This window comes from Neofelis nebulosa, chromosome 13, assembly GCF_028018385.1.
Source record: "Neofelis nebulosa isolate mNeoNeb1 chromosome 13, mNeoNeb1.pri, whole genome shotgun sequence".
In the NCBI taxonomy this organism is placed as follows: domain Eukaryota; kingdom Metazoa; phylum Chordata; class Mammalia; order Carnivora; family Felidae; genus Neofelis; species Neofelis nebulosa.
In genome coordinates this window covers 86,809,102-86,836,437 of record NC_080794.1, presented here as the reverse complement: position 1 = coordinate 86,836,437, position 27,336 = coordinate 86,809,102, and the positions used below count along the sequence as shown (strand labels likewise).

The following is a 27,336-nucleotide window of genomic DNA, read 5'->3' as shown; positions in this document are numbered from 1 at the left end:
TCAAGCCCAATACCCTTAATGGGGGTTGTCTCCACTGAGCAGATGGCAGGTGGCCCATCCGTTCTGCTTTCAGGAGCTTCTCCTACAGCAAATCCACCAGGATGACAAGGACGAAATCGTCTAGTTGGAATGTTGTCAGTAGGAATTATGAAAAGTGTATTTCATGCCCCCAGGAGTCGACACTCTGGTTTTAGTGGAGTGCTACACAGATCTTTGATCTTCTGGTGTGTTGTTTAAAGGATGATTGTCATTCTCGCAAGAGGAACAAGAACTCATGGGGCCCTAGATCAAGGTGGTCCTGACATTCAAAGAGAGCAGTAGGGATTCCTTTTGGTTAAGACGGTGAGAAAGACAGAGTGCCCAAAAAAGCAGCTGTAGCAGAAGCCAGTTCAGTGTGTGTGAATCTCCATCTTGAGAGGTAGCAGCTTAGGAGCTGGTTGGTTAATTTTTCCTCTTAAATCCTCTGTCAACAACACCAAGAAAGTTTCAGACTAGAGGCAACTTTGATGGGCTTTTCAAAACTGCATGCTCTTCTTTTAGTAACTGTATTGCAACCAACCACTCCACATGGACATCAGTTTCATTTAAAAAACGTGTCAAGAACAAGAACCACTATGGGGAAGACATCTAAAGGTTAGTGATGGGAACCCACAGCCTTGGGCGTCCCAACAGTGAGTCACCGACAAAGCAAAGATTTGAGCGCAAGTTTCTCTGGGCCCCCAACAGAAATGTATTACATTAACATGCTCGGGAAATACTAACAAATGACAAAGCACAACCAAAGGATTTGTCAAACTCAATATACTTCAAATACACTTTTCTACAATTATAAATTATATTGCTGATTTAATATTTGAGACAGTGGCTGATCACATCTGCTTGGGGAATTTTCCAAGCCGAAATTTCCCCACTTTTGAGCCATGACCCCCTCCCTCCCCAGAGTTGTAGATGTGACTGGTGCCTAAATTCAGCTTCACCTTGGATGTGCTTTGGACCTGCTAATTGTCACTCTCCTTCATATGTTCTCAAGCCAGACTGGAAGGCAAACATTATGGTTTAGCCACACAGTGAGTGATTTACTAAAATTAGTTCACTTCTGTTCTGAAGTGCTGATAAGGAATTTGTATGGGGATGAAATAAATAGATGTGTATGATATTAATCTAATACGTCAAGTCCTGTGTAATGAAGTATGGGGCAAGGAAGATAATAGCAATGTTCAAAACCTGGAAAGAGCTGATGCTCTTGAGTTCTCTTTGTGTTGGGTTTGTTTTCTTTATAAATCGATCATAAGTATGAAACGTTTCTTTTGAAAAAAATACTTAAACTTTTTTTTAAATGTTTTTATTTATTTTTGAGACAGAGCATGAGCAGGGGAGGGGCAGAGAGAGGGGGAGACACAGAATCTGAAACAGGCTCCAGGCTCTGAGCAGTCAGCACAGAGCCCGATGCGGGGCTCAAACTCACGGAGTGTGAGATCATGACCTGAGCTGAAGTCAGACACTCAACTGACTGAGCCACCCAGGCGCCCCCCCCCAAAATACTTTTTTTTTTAATAGAGAGCGAGTGAGGGAGAGGGGCAGAGAGAAAGAGAGAGAGAGAGAGAGAGAGAGAAGCTTAAGCAGGCTCCACACTCAGCATGGAGCCTGATGCAGGGCTCGATCCCATGACCCTGGGATCATGACCTGAGCTGATATCAAGAGTCAGATGCTCAACTGACTGGGCCACCCAGAGGCCCCATGAAATGTTTCTAAGGCACTGATCATGCAGGGTGGGTGAAGAGAACCCCTAACTAGAAAAATACCTCCCTCCATTACTCAGTATTTTCCTAAGTATTTTCTGTGGGCCATCCATATCAGCATTACATACGGAACTCGTTAAATAAATAGATTCTGGTGGCTACCTCCTGCCCCCAGGCCTTTTCTGGGGGAGAACCGGGGAGTGTGCATCTTGTAGCACACCTCCCAGATGATTCTCAAGTACGTTAAAGTTTAGGCATCTGTGGATATTTCCAAAGGCCCCACATGGTGCTATAGATGGTGGGAATGAGACGAGATAATAGCAAGTTTGGAGTATTCAGCATCCAGTCTGATGGACAGAGTCACAGGGGCAGCGTGTCACCAAAGGCTAAATGATTCAAACCCTGAGGACATTTAAATGGTGAAAAACACGTATTTGTTTCTAGTGAATGCCTCATGTTTCAGCTTCACCTCGAATGACATCGAACGAGTTGTTTAATCTACTTCAAACCCAATTTTGTTTTTCTCATTAAAGAAAGCAGTGGCGGAAAGAGGTGAATTTTAATCCTCACCTGCATTTAGTATGAAGGCCAAGGACAAGAGGGTCACTATAAAAGATGAACATTTTGCTAAGGTGTAGATAATTTGAATGCAAATGCATGGCAACCTTTTGAGAAGAGAAACTCAGGTAGAAGCTGGGACTTCAGTGGGAAAATGGATAAAATCTGAAGATATCCACAACAATGAATAAAAATGTCAGAATGATGGGAACAACTCAAAATTCTACCCCCACCCCCACCCCCCTTCCCTACCAACCCTTAATTCTTCTCTGAAACACTGGCATTTTGGAGGATAAATTTTGGAAGCGGGAAGGGTAGTACAAGATGGAAGGAAGGAAGTGTAGGAGGAGTTAAGGCGGAGAAAAAGAGGCAGGTATCCTCGGGGCACAAAGCTCGTTCCTCCAGAAAAGTGAGTGGGAGTTATGTGGTGGAAAAACACCAAAGTCCTCCCATCCTCAGGCCATCGTCCTTCTGGCCCTGAGTACTGATGAGATGATACTGTCCCAAACGTCTTCACTCGGCTTTATTGTCTGCTTTGTCTACGTTGGGCTGCTCTGCTTTAAGACAAAATTGGATGCATGGAAACCTTTTGCTCAGGATGAAAGAAAACCCACTTCCTTAGAATCCGAGTTCTTAGACCAGCTTCAGCTTAACCCAGGGAGACTTTGTTCATGAGTAGACGTCTGTGCTTTTGCTGGATAGGTTCTTGCTTTTCCATTTTATTTATGTATTCTTTCCCACCAAAGAATATAGAATACTTAAAAATTGACCAGGCATGTGGTAAATGTGAGCTTCATATCAGGGATGTTCCCACAATGGATGGAGGCACTTACAAAATTTTGGGAGCAGTGGTAATAATGATTGGCTAAGGCCATTTAGGAAAATAAATATGATTTGCATGTTGGATTTTTTTTTAATAAGCAGGTTGTTTAGCAGGAATTTCAGGAAAATGTGTGTAATTAGTAGTTACAACAAGCTTAAGACAATTATTTTTAATAATACATTTATACAACTAAAACTCTTTTACTTAACACATGAATACAAGTAATAATTGCTCTTGCTGGAATATGTCATAATGATTTTGTAGAGTACATTATTAACCTCCATGACAGCATGGGAAGTGATTATCATTCTAACCATTTTTGCAGATGAGAGAATGAGTAATAGGGATCAAATGACTTGCTAGTTTCAGAAGCAAGCTGGTTATACCAATCTTGAGACTGTTTCTATCCTACCCATCACATGTCTAGGAAGAAAATCATTAAAAACCAGTACAGGGAAGTTCTTTATTTTGATCAAGTTACTATGGCTAAAACAATTGTCTTGGGGAAACTTGAAAATGCAGTAATGCATGTGGTTGTTTATTGTGTATCATTGATTTTATCTTGCTATCTCCTGCCTAGTATTGAGAAAAATCTAGGTCAGAAGAAAGACCTACATCTTTCTGAATATTAATCCCCTGAGATCCTTACCTAATTGAGGGAGAACACATAATGAAGTGTGCCTGATCTTTTTTCTTTCTTTTCCATAATGAGTTCTCATGATTCCTTAAAATAGAAGAGACATGTCTCTTAGATTGAATGTGTAGATAATGGTGTGTGTAATAGGGTATCATCAGGGACCCAGGACAAGTTTGATTTCCCGAGAAGAAAGACGTCACTGTCCAGGTCTAATTCCGTCCATTTCTCATGCTCCATTACTGGGCTGAGAAGATAGGCATTTCCAGGTTAATAGTCTTGTACCCTAAATTGGGATTCAATATGGCGGTCGCTTTGTCAATGCTAAGTGTAAGCAGTGAGTCCTGGTGAGTAAGGGCTTCAAACACACAGAGTCCAACTCTGAGCTCTGGCTGCCTTCCCAGGTATGTGGCTTGGACCCTCTTTACAAATGTGGTGCTTCACGAGGGGGCTCCTTGTTTTCCTTTCCAAGCTCAAGTCTCTTCCAGGGTTCTATGTTTCCGCTCATGATGCTGACAGCCTTAGGGTCTGGTTGCACCATCCACTGTTCATCTCCTTGTCCCCAGGCACCGGTGTGGTGAACGGGCATGAAGTCAGCGCACAGACATGTCTGCTGAAACATGACCACATCCCTGTTTCTCTGTCCCCAAAGCCTCTCGTGCCTGCCCACATACTGCTGGTGCTGCTGCTATCTTTAGATATCACACCGTTCTGCCCTCTCCATGCCTTTCCTGGGTTCAAGCTTGTGTTAGCTCTCGCTTGAACATAACCATTGCATAGGATCTTTGAGCACCTACTGTTTCGTTTCTAGACACTGACGATGTCCAGGCACAGTACAGATGAAGTTCGAATCGTAGCAGCATTAGGACAGGTGACGATGTTTTCCTGAAACTGATTCGTTGATGTTAGGTTGCCCCATCAAAAGTGCATTTTTTATACTTTTCTATCTGTTTGTTGTCTAATTGCTCTAACGTTTTTTTTTTTTTTTTCCTTTGAGCCAAATGGGTCTCTTCCCACCCCCATCCATGGAGACCTAGATAGCATGTGTGAGGGCTGCTGGAAATGGTCCCACAGACAGAGGAGCATCAGATTGTGATTTATGTAACCAGCCCCATTCTCATCACGTAGCCGTGAGCGACCTGTGAGGCCCCACCTGGTCTCCCTGCTTCCCCATTTTTGCTTTCTCACCTGTTATTCACACTGCTGCCAGATTACCCTTCCTGGAGCCCAGCTCTGATTACATCACTGCCCTGCTTTGCTCAAAAGCCATTAGCGGTCCCACTTCTAACCCAGTCTCGCCCTCATGCCTTGCTGGGTCTTTATGGTGCTACCCACTCTGGTCCCAACTGATCTTTCCGTGGAATGGGGCAGCATCTGTGAAAGTGTCCCGCAGAGTGCCCGTTCACGTTTCAAAACCACATATTCCCTTCCGTGGATCCCTGGTTCCAGTTCCTCTAAACTTAATTTCTGTTCCCGGGGAAACCTCAGGGATGTGTCCTCCAGTGTCTCAGCGGCTGGTGTTACTTCTCTGCACGCGGTGCAGCCTTGGCTGTTGGGGTCTCCCGGTGCCGCCCGCCTCCTAGTCTACATTCTGAAACTCCTCTGAGGGATGTCACGGCTTTCTCACATTTCAGCGGTTACCCGGGCCTCAGGCTGTAGGTGCAGTTTTGTTCTTCCTCTTGGAGCCCCCACCCCCGGCGCCTTGCTCGACCTCGCACTCAGCTCAGAGTATTAACAGCAGTGCCCAGGGTGCATGGGACACTTCCAGGTGCCTGACCGGGTGCTCAGTGCTTCGGTACATCGTATTAGTCTTCAAAGAGTGTGTGAAGAAGGTGCTTTTTAGAAATCCCTATTTTGCTGTGAGTGGAGGAGAGGCTTGCCCAAGGTCAAACAGTTGGTGAGGAGCAGAGCTGGGATTGAACCTGGGTGGGGAGATTTTATCCACCAGGCTGTGCTGTCAGCTGTTGGTTGTAGACTTTGTGGGTGAGTGAATGAAGGAATGAATGGATGAATGAATCGTGCAAAGGGTACCTGACTGGGAAGTGGCGAGTGTTTTGTTCAAATCACCACTCATCTTAGGAAACAGCGGAAGATATGCCTTCTAACAGAAGGAGCGGCTCCCTGGTACACTCTGTTTTCATGACGGTGATGCTGTGGTGGGTGATGCTCTGCCGAAGGGACAGAAGTCCCGGGGCTGGGTTCTCAGATGCCAACAGCCCATGTTACAAATGTACATCCTTGCCCACTTGTGTAGATCACTGAGTATTCCAACCCAAATATTCTGTGGAATGAGAAGCTATTCAGAAATTATTTCTTTTCCTCTTGGATCGAGCATCTTCGTGCTGAACGAATCAATAGCCTGAAAATGAATTTTTAAAAAGACATTTAAAAAAGTCAGTGTTCTTTCAAGAGGGGAAAGTGTCCTGTATCTCACCTGCAGATAAATAAATACAATCTGTGGTTCTCTGTGTTTCATCCTTCCAGCCTACAAGCTATCAAACACTTAAATATTTAAAGCCTCAAATTAACTTCAAGATAACACTAAAATGCACCAATGTCCTTTACCCTGATAAGAAGAGCAATGAATGATTTTAAATTAATGCCAAGTGTACATGCTCTGAATATATTAAGGAAGCCCTGTAATTTGTATGCCTGGCTGAGCCTACGATCTCTCTCCTGCTTTCTGCAGTTGAGGAGGATTGGTTGGTGCTCATTTAACAATACCAGTGACAAATGGCCCTGTGACTTTCAAAGGCAGGCAGTGGGAGGAAGCAGGCTGCAGCTCTCGGCCCTGCTTCCTTTGAAGTCCCTTGTTGCGTTAATCCCCAGCCTTGGGCTCCCTGCCCTGTGGTTTGCAGTGTGGACCCTCACTCAGTCTGAGTTGATTCTCACCAGCATCCTCGGAGGTGGGCAGGGGATGGCTTACTAAGTACCCTTTAACAAGTCAGCAAACTGAGGCACGGGAAGTTTGAGTGGCTTCCCAGAGTTCAGTGCTGTTTTGTTACTTCTGTCCTTTGGGATTTTTGGAGGTCAAGTTGCCATGGTCTTTCAGAATTAAGATATGCACCACCTGTGACCATGAGGTTGCTTCTTGGGTCTTATCCCATATCTACCGATGGGGGAAGGTCTCTCAGGCATATTGTGAAGAGGAAAAGAAAAGGCACCTTGTAGGCAAACAATACAGTGTTTATGTAAGAAAGAATTCTGTGTATTTCCATATGTAGAGATTGAGGTTTCCAAGTGCCAAGTAGAGAGATACCCAGCAGTTGTTAGCCGTGCTTATGTCTGGGGAGGGAGGGAGCAGGGCAAGGAGACTTCCAGGGGGAATTTCCCTCTATAATATTATCGTTTCCCCTACTTCCAGATGTAGTGGATGGCTGTGGTTTTAGTGCCAGCAGCCTCATTGTGGGAATTCTCGGTTTTTTGATAGAGTGAATGTTGCAGTCTAAGATACAGAAAGTTTAGAATGTCTGCTTTTTGCTACTGTGCCATTCACTCATGCTTCAGAAATGGCCCTAAAGGAAGCAAGCACATGCTTGGGTTTGGATAGCCTCAAAGGAGCGGGGGAGCTACTCGATGCCTGATATTTAACGCAGAAGTCAGCAAATATCTCAGGTGTCCCTGTTCGTAGTTGTGCGAAACCTTGTGCTTTTTTTTTTTTCTTGGGCTCATTATGATAGGAATTAACTAGATTTCCCAGTGTGTATTTATTTCCTAAATGCCTGTTTTACCCTCAGGCTTGTGAGCTTCTTAGGTAAGGACTGTGATTGAATGAATGAATGAATGAATGAGACCTTGTCATTCGTTCGGCCATTTGATATTAGTTTCCTAGGCTGCCACGACCAATTGCCACAATCAGGGTGGGTTAAGACAACAGAAATTTATTCTCTCACGTTTCTAGGGTCAGAAGTCTGAAATCAAGGTGACAGGAGGGCCATGCACTCTCCAAATGCTCAAAGGAAGGATCTTTCTTTGCTCCTCCCAGCTTCTGGTGGTTGCTGGAGACCCTTGGGTTTCGTTGGCTTGTAGATACATCATTCCAATCTCTACCTCCCTCTTTCCATGGTGGCCTTCTGTGTGTTTGTGTCTGTGACTCTTCTCTTCTTGTAAGGACAGCAGTCCTATCGGATTAAGGGTCCAACTTACTCCAGTATGATCCTCCCTTAACTAATTGTATCTGCAACAGCCCTATTTCCAAAGAAGCTTGCATTCTGAGGTTCCAGGAAGGACATGAATGGGGGGGGGGGGAAGGGGGATCCTGTTCAACCCAGTGCAGGAGCTGTAAAGAAAAACAAGAAAATTAGATAGTTCAGTGGATATTGGGGCCAAGTATTTCACTGTTGGAAAAGCGGAATAGAACTAGAGGCTAAAGCAAAAAGCAAGGATGGAAGGACATGGACAAGGAGAGGGCAGACGACATTTCTTTGAGAAACATTTTGTGAATCTTTTATTTTACTGTATTTTATTTTTTAGTTTATTTTTGAGAGAGAGAGGGTGTGTGTGTGCCAGTGGGGTGAGGGACAGAGGGAGAGAGAGACAGAGAGAGAGAGAGAGAGAGAGAGAGAGAGAGAGAGAGAGAGAGAGAGAGAGAATCTTAAGCAGGCTCCACGCTCAGTCTGGAGCCCAGTGTGGGACTTGATCCCACCACCCTGGGATCATGACCTGAGCCAAAATCAAGAGTCAGATGCTCAACCAACTGAGCCACCCAGGTGTTCCATGAATGATTTTTTAAAATGCCTGTGGCATTGAGGGAGCCCTGACTTCTGTCCCAAGCACCTTACCCCTGCTGGCACCTTACCCCTGCTGGGTGCACATGGGTGACCCCTTCCTGCTGCTGAGACTTTGAATTGAAGGGTGGTTGGGTGACATCATTTTTAACTGCCCCGATGGCTTGTGAGAAGCATGTGGAAAGACTTTTCATAAAGAGAAAGTTTCTCCCTTTCTCTCTGGAAGAGGCCTCGCCTGCATTCTGCAGAAGAAAGAAGCCCTTGACTTCGTAGGTGAAGAATAAGACTGAAGAGGTTCCCCAGGTGTGCACCAGCTCACCAGGTTCCGAAAATCTCCCTGTGAGTTCATTGGACCATATTCTTTTACCTGTAGAGCTCATCTAGGACACCAATTATTCTTTAAAAAATTTTTTAAGCATTTATTTATTTTTGAGAGACAGAGAGACAGAGTGTGAGCAAGGGAGGGGCAGAGAGCGAGGGAGACACAGAATCCGAAGCAGGCTCCAGGCTCCGAGCTGTCAGCAAAGAGCGGGACGCGGGGCTCGAACTCCCGAACCGCGAGATCGTGACCTGAGCTGAAGTTGGATGCTTAACCGACTGAGCCCCCCAGGTTTGTGCCCCTGAACACCAGTAAAATTCAGCCGCTTGGCTTTTGTTCTCATCGCTCACACTACCACTGCCAGTGCTGAGTTGAATGGGCAGGTCCACTTCGGGACCCTCCGGAAGCACTCTGTTTCCCTGGTGGGAATTCTGCCTCACTTTCAGGGGATGCTTAGAACCCCGGCGTCTCACTTGATCTTAGCCAAAAGGCTGAGAAGCGATAACCCCGGCATCTCAAAGGCAGAGATACAGTCCCGTCTGGGTGCGTCTCAACCCAGAAGGCTCACGAGCTGCAGCGTGTGTGAGTAGGTCCCGTTCCCCAGAGAGTCCGATTTAACTCATCCCAGAAATGGCCCAGGCATCAGTGCATTCTAAAAGTTCTCCAGGCGACTCTAATGTGGAACCAAGAGGGAGCACTCTGAACTGAGACAGTTAACGCCTCGCTCAGGCGCACCTGGGCTGCAGCCAAGCTCATGGGCAACCAGGGCGGGCTAGTGTGATGGATGCCAGTAGGTGATGGCCTCCAGGTGTGGCCACGGAGCCCGACTTCCTGCCGCCGGTGGATTCAGGTGACAAAGATGCCCTGCTGTGGGCAGCAAAATGGGTTGGCCAAGCAGCTGGGGAGTGAGGTCAGCGGCCCCAGTGGGCCAGGGCAGGGCTGGGGGGTGTGGGTGCAGGACTACAGAGCCCAGCAGCCCTGTCATAGGCTGCCCAAGAGCCTGTCATAAGCTCCCTGTTTGGTTGTAATAAAAGTAGGGGCGCCTGGGTGGCTCCGTCGGTGAAGCCACAGTCAAGTCTGACTCTTGATTTCGGCTCAGGTCACGATCTCATGGTCGTGAGGTAAAAACCCCGCGTCAGGCTCCATGCTGGGCGTGCAGTCTGCTTGGGATTCACTCTCTCTTCCCCCCCCCCCTCCTCTTCCCCTTGTGCCCCTCCCCTGCTCGCACATGTGTGTATGCACACACTCTCTCAAAAAATAAAGCGTGAATGATAGTTATGACGAACAACGGTAATAGCACGTTCATTGCTTATATGGCAGCCGCTGTGCTAAGTGCTTTTCGTGCATTTTATTTAAAAAAAAAATTTTTTTTTAATGTTTATTTATTTTTGAGACAGAGAGAGACAGAACATGAACGGGGGAGGGTCACAGAGAGAAGGAGACACAGAATCTGAAACAGGCTCCAGGCTCTGAGCTGTCAGCACAGAGCCCGACGCGGGGCTCGAAGCCACGAACCGTGAGATCACGATCTGAGCCGAAGTCGGACAGGACACTTAATCGACTGAGCTGCCCAGGCGCCCCCCCCCCTTTTTTTTTAAAGATATAATTAACAGGTAACATTGTGTAAGTTTAAGGTGTACAACCCGTCGATTTGATACACTTACGTATTACGGTATGATTCCTCCTGTATCAGTAGCTAATACCTCTGTCACGTCACATAATCGTCACTTCTTTTTTGTGATGGGCACACTTGAGATCGGGTCTCTTAGCAACTTGGAAGTATATCGTAGTGTAGTGTTGACTCTAATCACTATGTTGTACATTAAATCTCAAGCCAATTCATCTTCTAGTTGCAAGTTGTATCCTTAGACAAATTCTCCCACCTCCCCCTCTTCCCAGCCCCTGGTGACCACTGTTTCTACTGTTTTTGTGATTCCCCGTAGACGTGATAACATGCATCCTTTGTCGTTCTTTGTCCGGCTTATTTTACTTGCGTAACGCCCTCACGTTTCATCCATGTTGTTGCAATCGCAGGGTTTTGTTCTTTCTCGTGGCTGAATAATATTCCACAGTTCGTGTGCCCGTGTGTGTGTCTCACTCTTCTTTATCTGTTCATCCATTGTCAGGTGCTTAGGTTGTTTCCGTATCTTGGCTATTGTGACAAATGCTGCAGGGAACATGGGAGTGCAGGTCGCTTTTCAATACCTTGTTTTCACTCCCTTTAAACATATACTGAGAAGTGGAATTGTTGGATTATATGGCAGCTCTATTTTTTAATTTTCTGGGGGGCCTCTGTACATTTCTCTGAAGTGGCTGAACAGGTTTACATTCCCATTAGGGCTCCCTTTCTCTCTACATCCTTGCCAACGCTTCTTATCTCTGGTCTTTTTTTTTTTTTTAATTTTTTAAATGTTTATTTATTTTTGAGAGACAGGGACAGAGCATGAGCGGGGGATGGACAGAGAGAGAGAGGGAGACACAGAATCCAAAGCAGGCTCCAGGCTCCGAGCTGTCAGCACAGAGCCCGACACAGGGCTTGAACTCACAGACTGCGAGATCATGACCTGAGCCAAAGTCAGACGCTTAACCAATTGAACCATCCGGGCGCCCTGTTTTTAGTGATTTTTAATTTTTTTTAATGTTTATTTTTGGGAGAGACAGAGCATGAGGCGGGGAGGGGCAGAGAGAGATGGAGACAGAATCCAAAGCAGGCTCCGGGCTCTGAGCCGTCAGCACAGAGCCCGACGTGGGGCTCGAACTCACGAGCTGTGAGATCATATCTGAGCCGAAGTCAGATGTTTAACCCACTGAGCCACCCGGGTGCCCCATCTCTGGTCTTTTTGAGGAGAGTTATTCTAACAGGTGGTTGTGATTTGCATTTCCCCGGATGGTTAGTGATCTGAGCACCTTTACATAGACCTGTTGATCATTTGGAGTCTTTCTTGATTTTCCTTTTACCGCCGAATCCTGACCTGACCCATCAGCATTTCCTGTCAGCTTTAACTTCAGAATGCATTCCCCTTTGGACTCTTTCTCATTCTCTCCCCCGTAAGGTTACTTTTATCTTTTGCCAAGACTTCTGCAATGGTCTGTAAGCTCCTTTTCTTATTCCCGAACTCTTACCCTCTCCCGTGTTCCCATCGAGTCATCGCACGGCAGCCAAAGCCATTTTTCAAAGCGCGCAGATCCATTGTGTCATTCCCTTGTTTAATCCTCGCCCACAGCCCTACCCTCACAGTCAGACACGTGGCACCAGGGATCTCTCCCTACTTCTCTGCTGGACACAAGATAAGCTCCCCTCCCCCAATTTAGAGCCTACCCTACAAAGCAGGGAGAAGGAGGAGCCTTCGTGGGCTGGGCTTACCCTGCGTGATCTGAAGTCAAGTTCCCGCCGCTGGTGAATAGAATTTTAGAAATTCAGTTCAAGTGTGAAAAAAAAAACACAAAAAACAAACCAGTCTTACCTTCACGCAGTGCCTGAGTTTGTCGCTTGAAAAGTTTGGTTCTGGGGGTCATGTAATTCTTGTAATCCAGCTTTGATGATAACGTCTGGGTAAGGGCGTGGCTGTTACTTCTCTATCCTTGTATCTTACGTGGGACCTGGCGCACGTGGCCGCTTTTTCCCTTGCGGAAATTCTCATGTGTGTTTTCCTGCCTGACGTCCAAGGGAACGGAAGCTCCTTACAGACGGGAACCTGCTTTGCCCCTGCTTAGCTAGTCCCGTGGCACTCCTCAGCCTTCCCCAGCAAGTCTGGCCATTCTGCCTAGGACAGTCAAGCCAGAGCTTTGAACTAGAATTACACAGCTGGGCTCAGTGTTTGGCTCCAAAATTGCTTCCTTAGGAGCTGGAAGATCTTTGCTCTCTTCTTCAGGAGACCTGGCTTTGTTCGCCCCAAGAGTCATGCATGGGACCTTCTCCTAGGCTGTGCCCGGGCACAGGAGAAGTGAAAGATGAACAGGTCTCTGCTGCAAAAGGGCTTTCTTTTCCTTCCTTCCTTCCTTCCTTCCTTCCTTCCTTCCTTCCTTCCTTCCTTCCTTCCTTCCTTCCTTCCTTTCTTTAATTTTTTTTTAATATGAAATTTATTGTCATCAGTTTCCATACAACACCCGGTGCTCATCCCAAAAAGGGCTTACTTTCATCGGGAGCCAGAGAGGTAGCTGGCAATAAGAAAGCTCAGGAAACGTGGTAACAGGACGTGTTCATGGTCCTGAGGCAGCTCAGGGGAGGGAACCACCAGTTCCGCTAGGGGAAACCCAAGTAGGCTTCCTAGAGGAGAGGCCGTTTGGGCTGGCCCTTGGTAATTGAATGGAATTTTCCCAGCTGGATCTGGCGGCAGGTGGAGGTGGAGAATTGGAGGAAAGAACAGCGTGTGCAAGGGGACAGAGGTGCTTTGTTCCAGAAGCACGGGGCGGTCAGGGCAGCTGGAGCCTCTCCCACGAGCGTGGGGATCTGAGTTGCCTGATACTTGGGGGTGGATTTCTGGTTCTTGTTTTCAAGTGTTAGATAAAGGTTCTTAACTTTCAGTTTCTCTAATTAAATAATTATGGCATGATGGCAGCTCTCATTATTTTAACTCCATTCACACCTCTGCAGATTCACAACAATCTCCTGTCTTATAAAGATAACGTATCCGGGCTGAGCCCAGAGTGTCTGTCTGTGGGGAGGCAGAGGAGGTCAGGCGTTGCCTCAGGCAGGAAAGGGGGAAGTTCTCCATGACCTTCAGAAACTGTTAACATTTTGAGGCCATCCGGTATGATGCCCGGGAACAGTGATGCATAATGCGTTGTCTCAGGGATCCCAACAGCAGCAGATTCTTGCAAAGCGGAGTAGTTTGGCTGCTTTTAACTAACCAGATTGTGCCCAGAGCAGCAGGAGATCATGGGGGACCTGGAAAATTCCTGCCTGATCCCAGAAGCAAGGTCCTTCACTCCAGCGCCCTGGGACTCTGGGGGTGGGGGGAGGGTGCACTTCCTTGACAAGTGCGTGGAGAGACAGGCCTGCCAGCAGGCACGGGGGTGGGCCAGCCTGGCGGGAGCTTGAGGGAGAGGAGGGGAGATGACCGCCGTGGGCCGGGCCCTGCCAGACGCTGAACGTCGGCCGGGTGAGGCAGCCGGCAGGTGGCACAGGGGAAGTTGGAATTTTGACTGGTTCTGGGTGATTTCTGGAGGGGTGGGATCAAAGGGGAGGGTCTCTGCCATCTGCTCTGTGAGTCTGGGGTGGTGATAACAGGGGTGGACTGAGCACAGAGCAGAGGCCCTTAGGAAGAACACACAGGAAGTCCCAGGTGCCCGCTCGGTCCCAGACACTGTCCAGACTTCTGAGGCTGTCTTGTCTCCCGTCCCCCTTGCCCACTGGCCGTGGAGTTAGGCACAGGACTGAGATCAGGCTGTTTGGGTCTGTCCCCGCACCATCCACTCTGAGAAAACCGTGTAACATCCCCGAGCCTCAGTTTCCTTCTCTCTAAAGCAGAGATGGTGGGGCGCCTGGGTGGCTCAGTCGGTTAAGCGTCCGACTTCAGCTCAGGTCACGATCTCGCGGTCCGTGAGTTCGAGCCCCGCGTCGGGCTCTGGGCTGATGGCTCGGAGCCTGGAGCCTGCTTCCGATTCTGTGTCTCCCTCTCTCTCTGCCCCTCCCCCGTTCATGCTCTGTCTCTCTCTGTCCCAAAAATAAATAAACGTTAAAAAAAAAAAATTTTAAAGCAGAGATGGTATCATAGGAGAGTCAGCGTCAACCAAGGTTTGAATGTCTTTGTAATTTGCTCCTTGGAGAGGGCTCCACTACTCCTGTTCCTGCCTTCTGTCCCCTCAGACAAGGGCCCAGGCATGGGGACAGGAGGTGGGCGGGTGTCGATGGGGGCTACAGAGGTGCTGGGAAGATCAGAATGTTCTCTGGGTTTCTGCACACCTTTCTTCTGGGCTCTTGCTGAAGACGGAGTCAGCGGGTCCCCCCCACCCCCCCCCGCGTTCTCTGCTTCGAGGTTGGCGGGGACAGGATGGCCAAACGTGGATGGGTATAATCCCTTCTAGAGGGCATTTACGCCCTGAGAGCTGTGCTCTGCCTGGCCTCTGTTCCCCAGACTCATTCCTCACCATTCCCCACCTCACCCTCTTCCCTTCCAACCCCCTCAAAGATGGCAAGACTCTTGTGCCCCTGGGCCTCTGCACCTGCTGGGATCTCCCCGCCCTCTATGCCCACAGGCTTCTCACACCTCCACCCTGTATCCCCAAGTCCAGGTCTGGCTAATGCCAACATGTCCTTTCCCAGTTGAGACATCACTGCCTCCAGGAAGTCTTCCATATTGACACCCTCTCCTCATCCACGTTCCAAAACCCCTTTCCTGTGGCCATAGTATCTGACCTTCCCCCTCTGATGCCTTCATCACATAGGTTGTCATTGCTAGCTTCTCTTTTGCTGCTCTCCTTAAACCATAAACTCTGGCTGGTAGGGATCTGGTTTATTTTTAATTTTTTTAACGTTTATTTATCATTGAGAGACAGACAGAGACAGAGCATGAGCAGGGGAGGGGCTGAGAGATGGGGAGACATAGAATCCGAAGCAGGCTCCAGGCTCCGAGCCGTCAGCACAGAGCCCGATGTGGGGCTCAAACCCACGAACTGTGAGATCGTGACCTAAGCTTAAGTCGGATGCTTAACTGACTGAGCCACCCAGGCGCCCCAATTCTAACAACTTTTTAATGTTTTATTTAGTTTTGAGGGGGGTGAGGGGCAGAGAGAGAGGGAGACACGGCATCCGTAGCAGGCTCCAGGCTCGGAGCTGTCAGCACAGAGCCTGACACGGGGCTCGAATTCACGGACCACGAGATCGTGACCTGAGCTGAAGTCGGATGCTTAACCGACTGAGCCACCCAAGCATCCCTATGCGTTTGCGTATTCTAGACGTTTCGTATAAATGGAGTCATACAACGTGTGGCCTTCCGTGACTGGCTTCTTTCACTTAGCACTTTACCAGGGTTCACCCATGTTGTTGCTGCCTCCATTAGCACTTTATTTCTTTTTTATGCCCAAATAATATTCCATTGTAGGAATATGTTTTATTTATCCGTTCATCTGCTCGTGGGCATCTGGAGTGTTTCCACCTTTTGGCTCTGGTGATTAGTGCTTGTTCGTGTACAAGTTTGTGTTTGAGCACCTGTTTCACTTCCTTTGGGTATAGACGCTGGAGCAGAATTGCTGTGGCAGAGGGTGATTCTGTGTCTAGCTTTTGGAGGAATCCTCAGACTGTTGTCCGCAGCGGCTGCACTGTCTTAACATTCCTGTCGGCAGTAGACAAGGGTTCTATCCTCAACATCCCCATCTGCCCTTACTATCCACATGCTCAAAAAAATTATAGCTAACCTAGGGGGTGTGATGGGCAGGTGCACAGTTGGACCCCCAGGTCTCAGGATACTGTCGAGCAGGCACGAGGACCTCAGGAAGGATCTTCCCAAGGAACAAATCATCGTTCCCCTCAACTTGGTCCACGAAAGGCCACCTTGCACTCCATCAGACTCTCTGAGTTGCATGGGTGACTCTGAGGACGGTCACCCTCCTCCGCCCTTTCCCACAGAGTTGCAGAGGCCCGTCCCTTCCTGTGAGCAAGGGTAGCTCTTCCCTGGGGTCTCCAGCCTGGGTGTCTCCTCCATCTGGGGTCCCGTCCTGTAGTCGCCAAGTGGGCATCGACCTGCTGAACGTGAAATCTCAATGCTGCAAAGGTCCTGTGGTCTCTAATGTGCCTCGTGCCTGCTGAAGAGCTGGCCCACAAAGCTGCCCTTTGTTTCCTTGGGTTTCTCTTATTGCTGCCCGAGCTGCGTGTCACAGTGCCTGTCGTCCTCACTCGGGCTCTCTGGGTGCTTTTCATCCTCTTAAAATGCTGCTCACGAGGGGCAGGTCTTTGCCTTCGAGGGCTGCTCTTTTCATGTTAAATCATCTGGAAGCAGCATGGATATCGATAGCTGTTATTGTAGAAACCTAGAACGTGACGCAGGTGTCTTTCTTCCGTTCCTGTTTTGGAGGCAGCCCTTACTAGGAAACACCTGTCACGCTCTTGCCCGTGGTGCCTGAGCTGGGGACCAGGTCACAGCCAGAGCAGTGGTTCAGGTGTCTGTCTGCAAGCAACAGAAACTAACATCAGCTGGCATAAAACCAAGAAAGGAATTTGCTGGAAGGGGGCAGGGTGGCTCCCAGGCAATTGAAAGGCTGAAGATCCCACCTCAGAGGGGCTGTCGTGGCCGACTGGAGAGCAGAAGCGGATGGGCGGTCTCTGCAAGGACACCCAGTGCTAGCTGCAGGGTGGTGGGGCTGGGGGCCTCGACCGGCAATCCCACCGTCGCTGCACCCTACGTCGGAGGGCTGCCCGAAGGCCAAGTGCAGCCATTCCTGCAGCAGGAGGGGAAGGGCACAGGCAGGCAAACACCCCTGTCGTCCTCTGCACGTGTGAGTGTTACCCAGAAATCCTTCGGCGTTTAGTCAGGACACGTGCAGCCCTCCTGTACGACTTCTGTCAAGACACTCAGCGAGAAAGGACTTAAGGATCCTGATCCAGGGCCTCTCCTAAGGTGCTCCCTGGATGCAGGCATCAGGATGCTCCAGGAGCTCGTTCCCACGGGGGGCAGAATCTCAGGGGTTGAATGGGCTTGGAGTGCAAGCCAGACCATCTCCCTGGGCATTTTCTGCAAACTTCATCTCGGACCCAGCGTGCCCTTCAAGCTCTTTGATTCCAGGAGCAACGTGAGGGCTCCTCTCTGGTCGGAAGGATCATGTCCCAGGGATGCCCACGTCGGGGGGAACTGCGTCCAGACACAAGGGGCTATGGAGGCGGGAAGGTGGGATGGGGGAGGTGAGAGCCTAGTCAGGGCCCTTGCACTTGGGCAAGCAGCCAGGCGGGCCTGTAGGGTGCAAACGCGTTGTTCTCCATTCCTGGCAAAGGCTGCAACTCCGGTGTCATTTTTGGGCTTCAGTAAACGTGGAGGCTTCTTTTCATGGGTAACAAATAAATAATATATAGCGTTTATCGGGTGAGTAAGCTTACATTTTGTCCTGGCATCTCTGAAATGTGGATGCTTGCTACCCTGCTCCGGGATGTATAGGTCAGGAAAGGGAGGCCCAGAGACCTCCAGGAGCCTGCCCGCGGTCAGGCGGCTGGTGGCAGCAGAGCTGGAGGGAGTCCAGGGAACCCGGTGGCAGAGCCAGCCTCTTGACCCCATGCTGCCTCCAATTTGTTGACACAGAATTTTTACAGATGGTGAAGGATCTGCTGGTGTGGGCGATGCGGTTGTGTCAGTGTGGTTGTGTCCAATTCCATGCTATTAGGACAGCATTTGCTAAGAGCTGGGCCCTGGGGAGACAAAGGTGGCCAAGATGCTGTCTTTGCCTTCAAGGCGTCGGTTCTGGAAAGGGCTGTAGGAAAACAAACCTGTGCTGAAGGGACAACGCAACGCATGAGTGTTTTCAGCCAGGGGCCCTTTCTGTGTGTTGTAGAGCAGTGGCGGACAGGAGTGGAATCAAGGAGGGCCCTAGGGAGGAGGTGACCATTGAGCTGGGCCTTGATTGATGCGTGGGAGATCAGCAGGTGGACGGGTTGGAGGAGGAGTGCCGGTGCCTGAATCGTGAGTACTCCAGGCCCTGTGGGCCAGGGGATGTTGCCTGGGGAGAGGGAGGTGGGAAGTGGGGTGCGGGAGGGTTGGAGATGGAAGGACTTGGATGCTGGAGACGAGATGGAAAAGTTAGGCCAACCGTGGCCACATTCCTAGGCAATGTTCCTCAGCCTGTGTATTCCTTTTCAAGGACCGCCATAACGAGTTACCGGCACTTTGGTGGTTTAAGCAATACGGTTTTATTATCTTACGAGTTCTAGATGTCGGAATCCAGAATGGGTTTCACTGGGCTGAAATCAGGTGTGCACAGGGCTGCTGCATGCCTTCTGGAGGCCCCAGGGGAGGGTCTGTTTTCTTCTCCCAGCTTCTAGAGGCTGCCCTGTGTTCCTAGCCTCCTGACACCTTCCGCCATGTTCAAAGCCAGCAGGAGCGGTGGGTCCTCTTCGGACTGCTTCTCTCATTCTTTCTTCCACTTTTAAGGACTGTTGTGATTGTGTTGGGTGCGCCCGATAATCCAGGACAACTTCCCTGTTTTAAGATTAGCTGACGAGCAACACTGATTCCGTCAGCAGCTTTAACTCCCTCTGCCATGGACCTTAACGTAGTCACAGGTGCTGGGGACCCCAGTGTGAACATGGTTGGGGGCCCTCGTTCCACTGTGTCTTATCATCACCGAAGGTTCTTAGGCTGAGGAGTAACATGTCAGCATTTGAGAAAGATGATCGTGGATGCAAGTTTGCAAAGAGAATCATGGAATTGCTTTTTCCGCCCCTCATGCTGGACAAGACAACGATTCGTTTTTATTTTACAGTCTTATTTTAATGCCACCTTATGATAGCTACAGAAAAATGTGGAATGGCAAATTTAGAAGTGTATGTTGTGATGTTTACTTACCTGTGCTCTGCCCATATGATTCATATTTTGCTTCAGTCTGCAGAGGATTTGATGTAACTTCCAGAAACGCAAGTAATGCATGATGTTGGAATCAGTAGTTGCGGGAAATACAAGGGGACATTGTAAGTAGGAGAAGCATGAAGCTAGAGAGTCAGTTCATTGCTGACTGAGGTGGTTCATGAACTTGGCCGCAAGCATCCTGGCCCACAGAGCAGAGAGAGAAGCAGGGTTCGTGACACAGCCTATCAGTAAGATAAATACAGGTGACATTTACCACCTGTAGCCGATGCCCAGCCTCTTCTGGGGCTGACATACGAGAAGACTTTCTGTTGCAGGGGTCCTCGCGAGCAACCGTGTTGGTTGTTGCAAACTTTGTCCTTGGGAAAAAGCGCTCGTGGACCCTATAATGACCTTTGTATGAACACCAGTTTCACACAGCATCCCTTAACGCGAGCAAATGGCGAATACCAAAGCATCTTTCTGCGAGAGATACCACGAAGGGGGTGGAGGTGGGAGTGTTTCACTTATCTCTTGCTGCATTAAAACACCCCAGACTTGGGGCGCCTGGGTGGCTCAGATTGTGAAGCATCTGACTTCAGCTCAGGTCATGATTTCACGGTTCATGGGTTCGAGCCCTGCGTCCAGCTCTGTGCTGGCAGCTCGGAGCCTGGAGCCTGCTTCGGAGTCTGTGTGTGTGTGTGTGTGTGTGTGTGTCTCCCCCTCCTCCTTCCCCACTTGTGTTCTTGTCTCTCTGCCTCTCTCTCTCTCTCTCAAAAATAAATAAACATTAAAAATAATAAACAAAAGACACCCCAGTCTTCGTGACTTGACACGACAACCACAATTTGTTATCTCTCCGGGTTGATCGGGTGCAGCTGGGCTGTGGCGATGTCGTGTCTGCTGGGGCTGCGTCATCCGTGAGCTTGGCTGGGGCCAGAGCCTCCAACGTGGCTTCCTCACGCGGCTGCTGGTGGCGCTGGCTGTCAGCTGGGGGCTCAGCTGGGCTCTCGGCTTGGATGGCTCGGTTCTCATAACACGGCAGCTGGCTCCCAGGAGAACCATTCTAAGAGGGAAGGGAAAGCTGTAGACATCTTGGAATGTGGGGACCGCTCAAAGCCCAGCCTCGGAAGTTAGATAAGGTCACTTCCATCACGTCCTATTTGTCAGAACAGATCCTAAGGCCAGCCCAGTTCCAAGGGAACGGGAATTTGACTTCCCCTCTTGACGGGAGAACTAGCAACAAATATGTGGCCAGCTTTAATCCACTGCAGGGGCCCAGACAATGGCCAGGTGTGCAGGTCCCCGATCAGCTTGACTTGACGTGGGAGTAAAATTTGGAAAAGCTTGAGGCGTGGATGGGCTGCCTCGTCCTCTCTTTCCGGCATTCCCCACAGATCTTGGTTACCGAAAATGGGGCTCCTTGTAAGAAGCAGAGAGGGGAGAGGCCAGAGTGTCTCCCAGCCAGGAAGTGGGCCGTAGAATTCTGTGTGGCAGATGAAAGGAAGAGCTCGCGTTTCAAGAGCCACGCCCCAGGATACTGTTCTCCCCGTCCCTGTCATCCTCGTCGCCAGGGCGGGTTTTAGTTTCGCGGGCCACAGAAATGTTGCTCATCCCACAAAATTGGGTCTAGTGAATCCTAAAGATGCCACGTGATGTTGCTGGTGCTACTGCATGGTGTTAACGGGGGCGTGGCTTTCCACACTCTCCCGCGTGATCCTAAGTTAGGGTTGGTCGAGGAACATTCGTGCGAGACCGGAAGGTGGTGACGAGGAAGCTAACTCCGTGTTTTGATATTTGACCGCTGACAGTTTCTGAGCCTCGCCCCTGCCTCACCCTCTGCTCCACGTCAGGGCGAGCTGATGAGAAAGTCAGGTGCCCCCTCCTAGTGGTGCTGGTGGGAGATCAGAGCCACAAAAGCCCTTGCCTCTGCTCAGGGACCCTCAGGTTGGCCCCACCCCAAGCCCCGGGCCAGCCTCCCTTCCTGGTTCTCCCAAACCATGTCGGCCACCTCCCCTAGAGAGGCCTCTGTGGTGTGAGTCATCGGGCTTTCCGTGTCCCCTTGGTGTGAATGTGGCATCATCAGTGTTGACATCTGAACCAAACCCGGGGGCGGGGGCCCATCTGCCTCTGCAGGTGACCGTAGCAGGGAGAAGTGAAGTCTCTGCTCGGTGACGGCCAGGAGTCGCAGCTGGGAGGCGCGGCGGGTGCCGGCTGCTCCTTGCTTTCCCCGCCCTATTCCAGCTCTTTCCGCCCCCCAACGACTGCTGGCCCTGCTGGCAAATAGCCACCCATAACGCAGGCGGCACCCTCCACGGCTTCTCTGCTTGCTCTCCAGACCTTCATCGCCCTCTCCTGGCGGCTGGCCGTACCCGGCTTCAGGGGCACTGGGGTGCTCACGCGTGACCTCTTCTTTGCACGCGTGGACAGAGGAGGCCCCGCTGTCCCTTCGTCTTCCTATAAGGATTCTGATCCCACCACGGAGGCTCTCCTCCCGGGACCTCATCTAGACCTTATTCCCTCTCAAAGACCCCACCCGCAAAAACCATCACGTTGGGGTGGCTTCAGCATGTGAGTTTTGGGGGGCCACAAATATCAGTCTGTAACGGCTCCTTGCAGCAAGACGGGGGGATCTGAGGGCAGTTGCTGTATCATGGCCAAGCATGGAGGTCTCAATTTAGTTTTTATTTAACACTCGGAAGCACTGCATTCCGATGGGACTGTTGTGCATTTTAACTCTTGGTCACATCCACAGCCTGGCAACATGTGGGTGGAATAGATTCAAAACAGCATAATTTGGGACTTCAAGGCGAGAGAAAAATCAATTCTGTATTGTGGAAAACAGAATAAACTCATTTCTTTTAGCATCTCGTGGAGCCTTCAGGCGTTCATATTCACGCATTTTATCAACTTGTGATATCTCCCAGCCAAGAGCGTCATTAGCATTTCCAAATCATCAGTGGCCTTCTCATATGTGATTTGTTTTCGGTGGGTCTTGAAAACACTGATATTCTTATATTTGTTTGTGTGTTTTCGTTTGTTTTCCCCTGATTTACAAAAGCACAACATATCACTTTTTACAAAATTGGGGAAATGACATGAAAGTATAAAGAAGAAACTTAAGGGGTGCCTGGGTGGCTCAGTCGGCTAAGCATCTGACTTCAGCTCAGGTCACGATCTCACGGTTTGTGAGTTCAAGCCCCTCATCAGGCTCTGTGCTGACAGCTCGGACCCTGGAGCCTGCTTCGGATTCTGTGTCTCCTTCTCTCTCTGCCTCTCCCCTGTTCCCTCTGTCTCTCACAAATAAATAAATATTTTTTTAAAAATTTAAAAAAAAATAAAAAAAGAAGAAACTTAAATCACCAATAGTGTCACTTAAAGATAACCACAAGATGTTCCTTCAAATTTCTCAGGGTGTTTGAAATAGGCATGCCTCACTTTCTGAAAAAGCTGGTTATTAAAAAATCCCCACATACATGTGAATTGGTGAACTTGAGAGGAGAAAGGACCTTCAAGGACATCTTGTCTCAGGCCCTGATCGTGTGGCTGGGTAAACTGAGGCACCCACTCAGGAGTGCACAGGTTTCCGCACTATGTCTGAATTCCACAAGTTGTGCCACTCCCACATTCTTTTCTCAGTATTTTCAGAAGCCTACATCCTGGTAATCACTTTCCCTAATAGTCAAGTACCTTGCACTAAAATGAAAACATTTGCTCATGGACTTCCCCCATTTCTGTGAGGCCCCCCCTCCCCCCATCTTGTTCATGTCTCCAGCAGCCAGTGGGGACTGAGTTAGGGAATGATGTGCCTGTTACTCCCTCAATCTCCTGCATGGATCTATTCATAAATTCCAAATTATGAAATGAGTCAAAAAAATCATATAGTCCTAGGATTCTCATTTTTTAACTTGTTATTTTGAATATTTTTGAGCATACAGAAGGGTTGCAAACATAGTAGAGGGTCCCTTTGACCCAGCTTCGCCTGGTGTTACCATCTTATAAAACCACAGAACGTTTGTTGAAACTAAGACGTTAGCATTGGTCCAATGCTGTTAACCAAACTATGGGCTTATCTGGGTTTCCTTGGATTTTCCACTAATGTCCTTTCTGTTCTAGGATCTAATCAAGGATCTCAGGTGCCATTGAGCCCTTATGTCTCAGCCTCCTCCAATCTGTGACACTTCCTCAGTCTTCCCTTGACTTTCACAATCTTGATACTTTTGAGGAGTGATGATCCTTCATATTGTGGAATGTCCCTTTGCTGGAGTTTCTCTGATGTTCTCTCCCTATTCGGTTGAAGTTACGGGTTTGGGGTGCAAACACCACAAAGGTGATGTGCCCTCCTTGTCACATCATATTAGGGGGCACCTGACACAACATGATTCATCACTGGCCATGTTGACCTTGATCTTTGGTTGAGTTGGTGTCTCCCAGTGGAGCCACTCTACAGTCACCATTTTCCCTTTTCAGGTTCTGTTGGTAAAGGATTCTCATCTTCAGGCTTGCACTGATTGGCTAAGGACCCACCTAACTTCCTCCTCGCTTCCCCCTCCTTGGTGAAGTCAGTCCCTGGGCAGGCGCCTGGCAGTGATTCTCAGCGCTGGCCGGCTGCACACCTGGGGATACCTGGGTCCTTTGTGAGAGCGGTGGTTCTCAAAGGGTGGTTCCAGGGGGAGCCGCGGTGCCGCCTGGGATCTTGTTAGAAATGCAGATTCTTAGGCTAGCCCCCCCCCCCCAGACCTGCAGACTTTGGAAACTCTGGGGGTGGGGGCCTGGATTTGAAGAAGGTCTCCAGGGGATGCTGGAGTGTACTGTTGAGAACCATCGTAGAGTGTCTGATGTAATTGGTCGGGGCCGTGGCCTGATCGTTGGGAGTTTTTCAAAACTTCTCAGGTGATTCCAGTGTGCAGCCAAGATTGAGAGTTGCTGCTGGAGCCGTGTGCAGATTTTAGGGCCTCCTGCAGGCTACTCTTCATGTGAATAATGGCTTTTTCTATTGTTTATGGCAGATTTTCCTTCATCTTTCTAATCTGTATTATAAAGGAGTAGAAATGTAATTTCCCAGTTAGCTTATATTTTACATGAAAAATGGCTAGCTTGAATCAGACAAAAGGAAAGACATCTTTCAAAGGGTAATGACCCCTGTTTATTCAAATGGCAGCTTTCCAGTTTCATTGCAAGAGGAGGGAACAATTCATTTCTCCTAAATTGGTTTTCTTCAGGGTATCTTCCCCCCTACAAAGGAACACTTCTGAGAAAACCGCCTGGTTGGGTAGAACGGCGACAGCCCTTCTCGGGCCCCCGTGGACCTTAGATCGCTTCGTTCATGGTGTGACTGAGGACGAAGAGCTTTGCAAGCTTTGTCGGCAGAGCTGAGATTCCGAGTAGGGATCCTAGGAAGCCAGACACCTCCAGCAGTGTGCAAACCACAGAGAAGCACGGTACCGCTTTGCACTTGACAGGTCAAATGTCCTCCTTGCCGGCCTCGGGGAGGCTTTCCCAGCCCCAGCACAGCCGACACGTGGGGCGGGATAATCCTCGGTCACGGGGGCTGTTCTGCGCATTGCTGGAGGTGTAGCTGTATCTTTGGCCTCTACCTGCCAGGTGCCACGTCACGTCCTCCCATTGTGACAGCCGCAAATGTCCCCACACGTGGCCGCCTGTTCCCCAGGAGCAGGAAGGACAGAATGGTCCCCAGGCGTGAACCGCTGGTCTTAGGAGACGGAGGTCGCAGGGATTTAGCCAAGTACCAGCCCAGCAGCTTCGGTGGCCCTGCCGGTAAGCTCTTCTCTATCTCTGGCCCCCTCCCAGCCTGGCCCTGCTGGCTCTGCCCTTGGAGCGGCCCCCGCTTCTGTCGTCAAGCCCACCCCGCTCAGACCCCACCTCTGCCTGTTTGCCTCTTGATGTGGTCTCGGCAGCAGCCCCGGGTGCTCTCTGACCAGGTCCTCTGCGACCGTAAGGGACAGCCCGATGGCCTCAACAGTCTGTGGGTGGACTTTAAGCCTGAGGCTTCTGGAACTCGGAGGACACTAGAAACCCAGACGTGGGGGCCCGGAGGAGCCCACCAGCCACCCCCACGGTTGAGCGTGGCACAAGGTCTTTTACATTCACTTACCACGTCTCCCATTTACTGCCTGCTCCCCCCCAGGGATGGGTTTTTCTCCCTTTGTATAAATATTTGTGTTGCCTCTTTTTGAAGAGGGGTCCCTTTTATTAGACTCAGCAGAGTACTGGAATAAGACCTTTCGTGCTCAAAACAATTCCAAAGACCATATCCCTCATTTGTCCTGGTCCCTACTCCCCCAGTGACTCTGATACTGCTGGACCAGTGGCCCCTGGCCCCCGCCAGTTGATTCAGAACAGAGAGTATGCATCCTTCAACGGACTGGGTAGAGGGTTTCAGTCTTGCCCGTCAGGGCGGGAGCATATTTTCTCTTTTGGAAATTTCGCATCTGGAAGGAAGAAGGCTTTTCCCAAGAGGGAATGCCCGGGGCTTCATCCTTGCAGGAGTGAGGGGGGCAAGACATCAGGTACCTCTGAAGCTTGGCTTTGATCGCCTCCAGTGTTGCTCTGGAGGATAAGCGGGAGCCCTCCCTGCTCCGATCTCTGAAGGCTTCGAGAGACTGTAACTCATAGGACCAGATGTCTGCCAAGGGCGGGATTCTGGCAGGGGCCTCCCAAAGGCTGACCACACTTGACGGGTTGATTGGAGTGGCTGGTGTGATATCCACACCCTGTTGAGAGCAGTTGCTCGGGTCACGCGGGGAAGGAGTGAGAAAAAGGTACGCGGCATGTGGGCCCCTCGACATCTACGTTCTCTCTTCTCTGAAAGGTTAGGGCACAGGATTGGGGCATCGCCAACCCCCATTTGCTTTGGGTGAGAGGGTTTCGGCTTCTCACTTTATTTGAATGCGGGTGAGAGCAAAAGGTGAACGCAGGGAAATTAAGTGCTGAAACATTCATTCAGCACAGGAGGGAGAAACCAGGGTGAGTAAGAGTGTTTTCTGCCCTTCTGTCTAGACTCGGAATGGCAACAAATAGATTTAACTTCCCATTTAAATGATTTAAACTTCCCATTTCTGGCCCACCAGCTGTGTCTGCCTGGGGGTGCCATTGGCGATTGTAAGGCTGTGTCCAGGGTCAGTAGAACCTATGCCTTGATTGACTCAAAAGGTCTCAAAAGGTCCTCCAGGGAGGTGGTAGAATACGGCAGGTGGGACCGAAATAGCCACAGAACAAAACAAATAAAATGCGTTTAAAGAGAGCTTGCAGAATCAGAGGCTTGAGTGAGAGAGAGCAAGCGCTGAGTGTGGGAATCACTGAGGGTTCCGTTTAGGGTAACGCCTTACTTTCTACCTCATGTGTTTGTAAAGGTAATTTGCAATGCGAGTTAGTGCGTCCAGAGTCCGTGATGATGTTTCATTCCCCAGTGATGTACTGACAGGCAGCTCTGTTTCTACCAGGCGTTCATGTCTGAGGAAGCATAAGCTAGAAGCCTTGGAGGGAAGAAACCATGTGGCTTACTGGGCAGAGGAAGAATGGCCCCGGGCTCGGCTGTGGCCCACACTCACATCCGCGTGGTCTATGTTGGGTTGTATTGGAATGTTGCCTCCACCGGTCTGCCCTTGGTCAGATTTAATTTGCTTCGCCGGGTCCTTGGTTCTGGGCCCTCCCAAGTTCATCTGCTGCTGTGCTTCTGGGGACATACCAAAGCTTCCTGGATAGGTGCAAGTCCGTGTAAATTGCGCATTGCAGAAGAAGCCATCCATACATCTTGCCTGCTGACATTTTCACATCTGTGGAGCAATTTGAAGTCCCCTCCCCCAATCCTGGCAGATAGTAAGTAGCAGTCTTTAAAATGACCAGAAAGACGTGATGCACAATGAACAAGTTCCTCTCAGAGTTATTTCTGCTTGTGTTTTCTCCTGGGCTAGAAGTGCAGGATTGACCAGCATGGCCCTCCCTGGACTGAACTGTGAGCCACATCCCAACTGTACAGGGGTCTTAGGGCCATCCAGGAGTCTTACAGGTGACTGGCTGGGCCCATCCCTC

At 49.6% G+C, this 27,336-nt stretch overlaps 1 protein-coding gene across 2 annotated transcripts in view; it reads left to right on the top strand.

Moving 5' to 3' along the window:
* The window catches only part of C13H10orf90 (chromosome 13 C10orf90 homolog), a 266,729-nt gene that overhangs the window by 592 nt on the left and 238,801 nt on the right, over window positions 1-27,336 (top strand). For both annotated transcript variants that reach the window (XM_058698098.1, XM_058698097.1), the window contains exon 2: window positions 541-633. The gene's annotated coding sequence lies outside the window, so the exon portion shown is untranslated. The remainder of the gene's footprint in view (window positions 1-540; window positions 634-27,336) is intronic.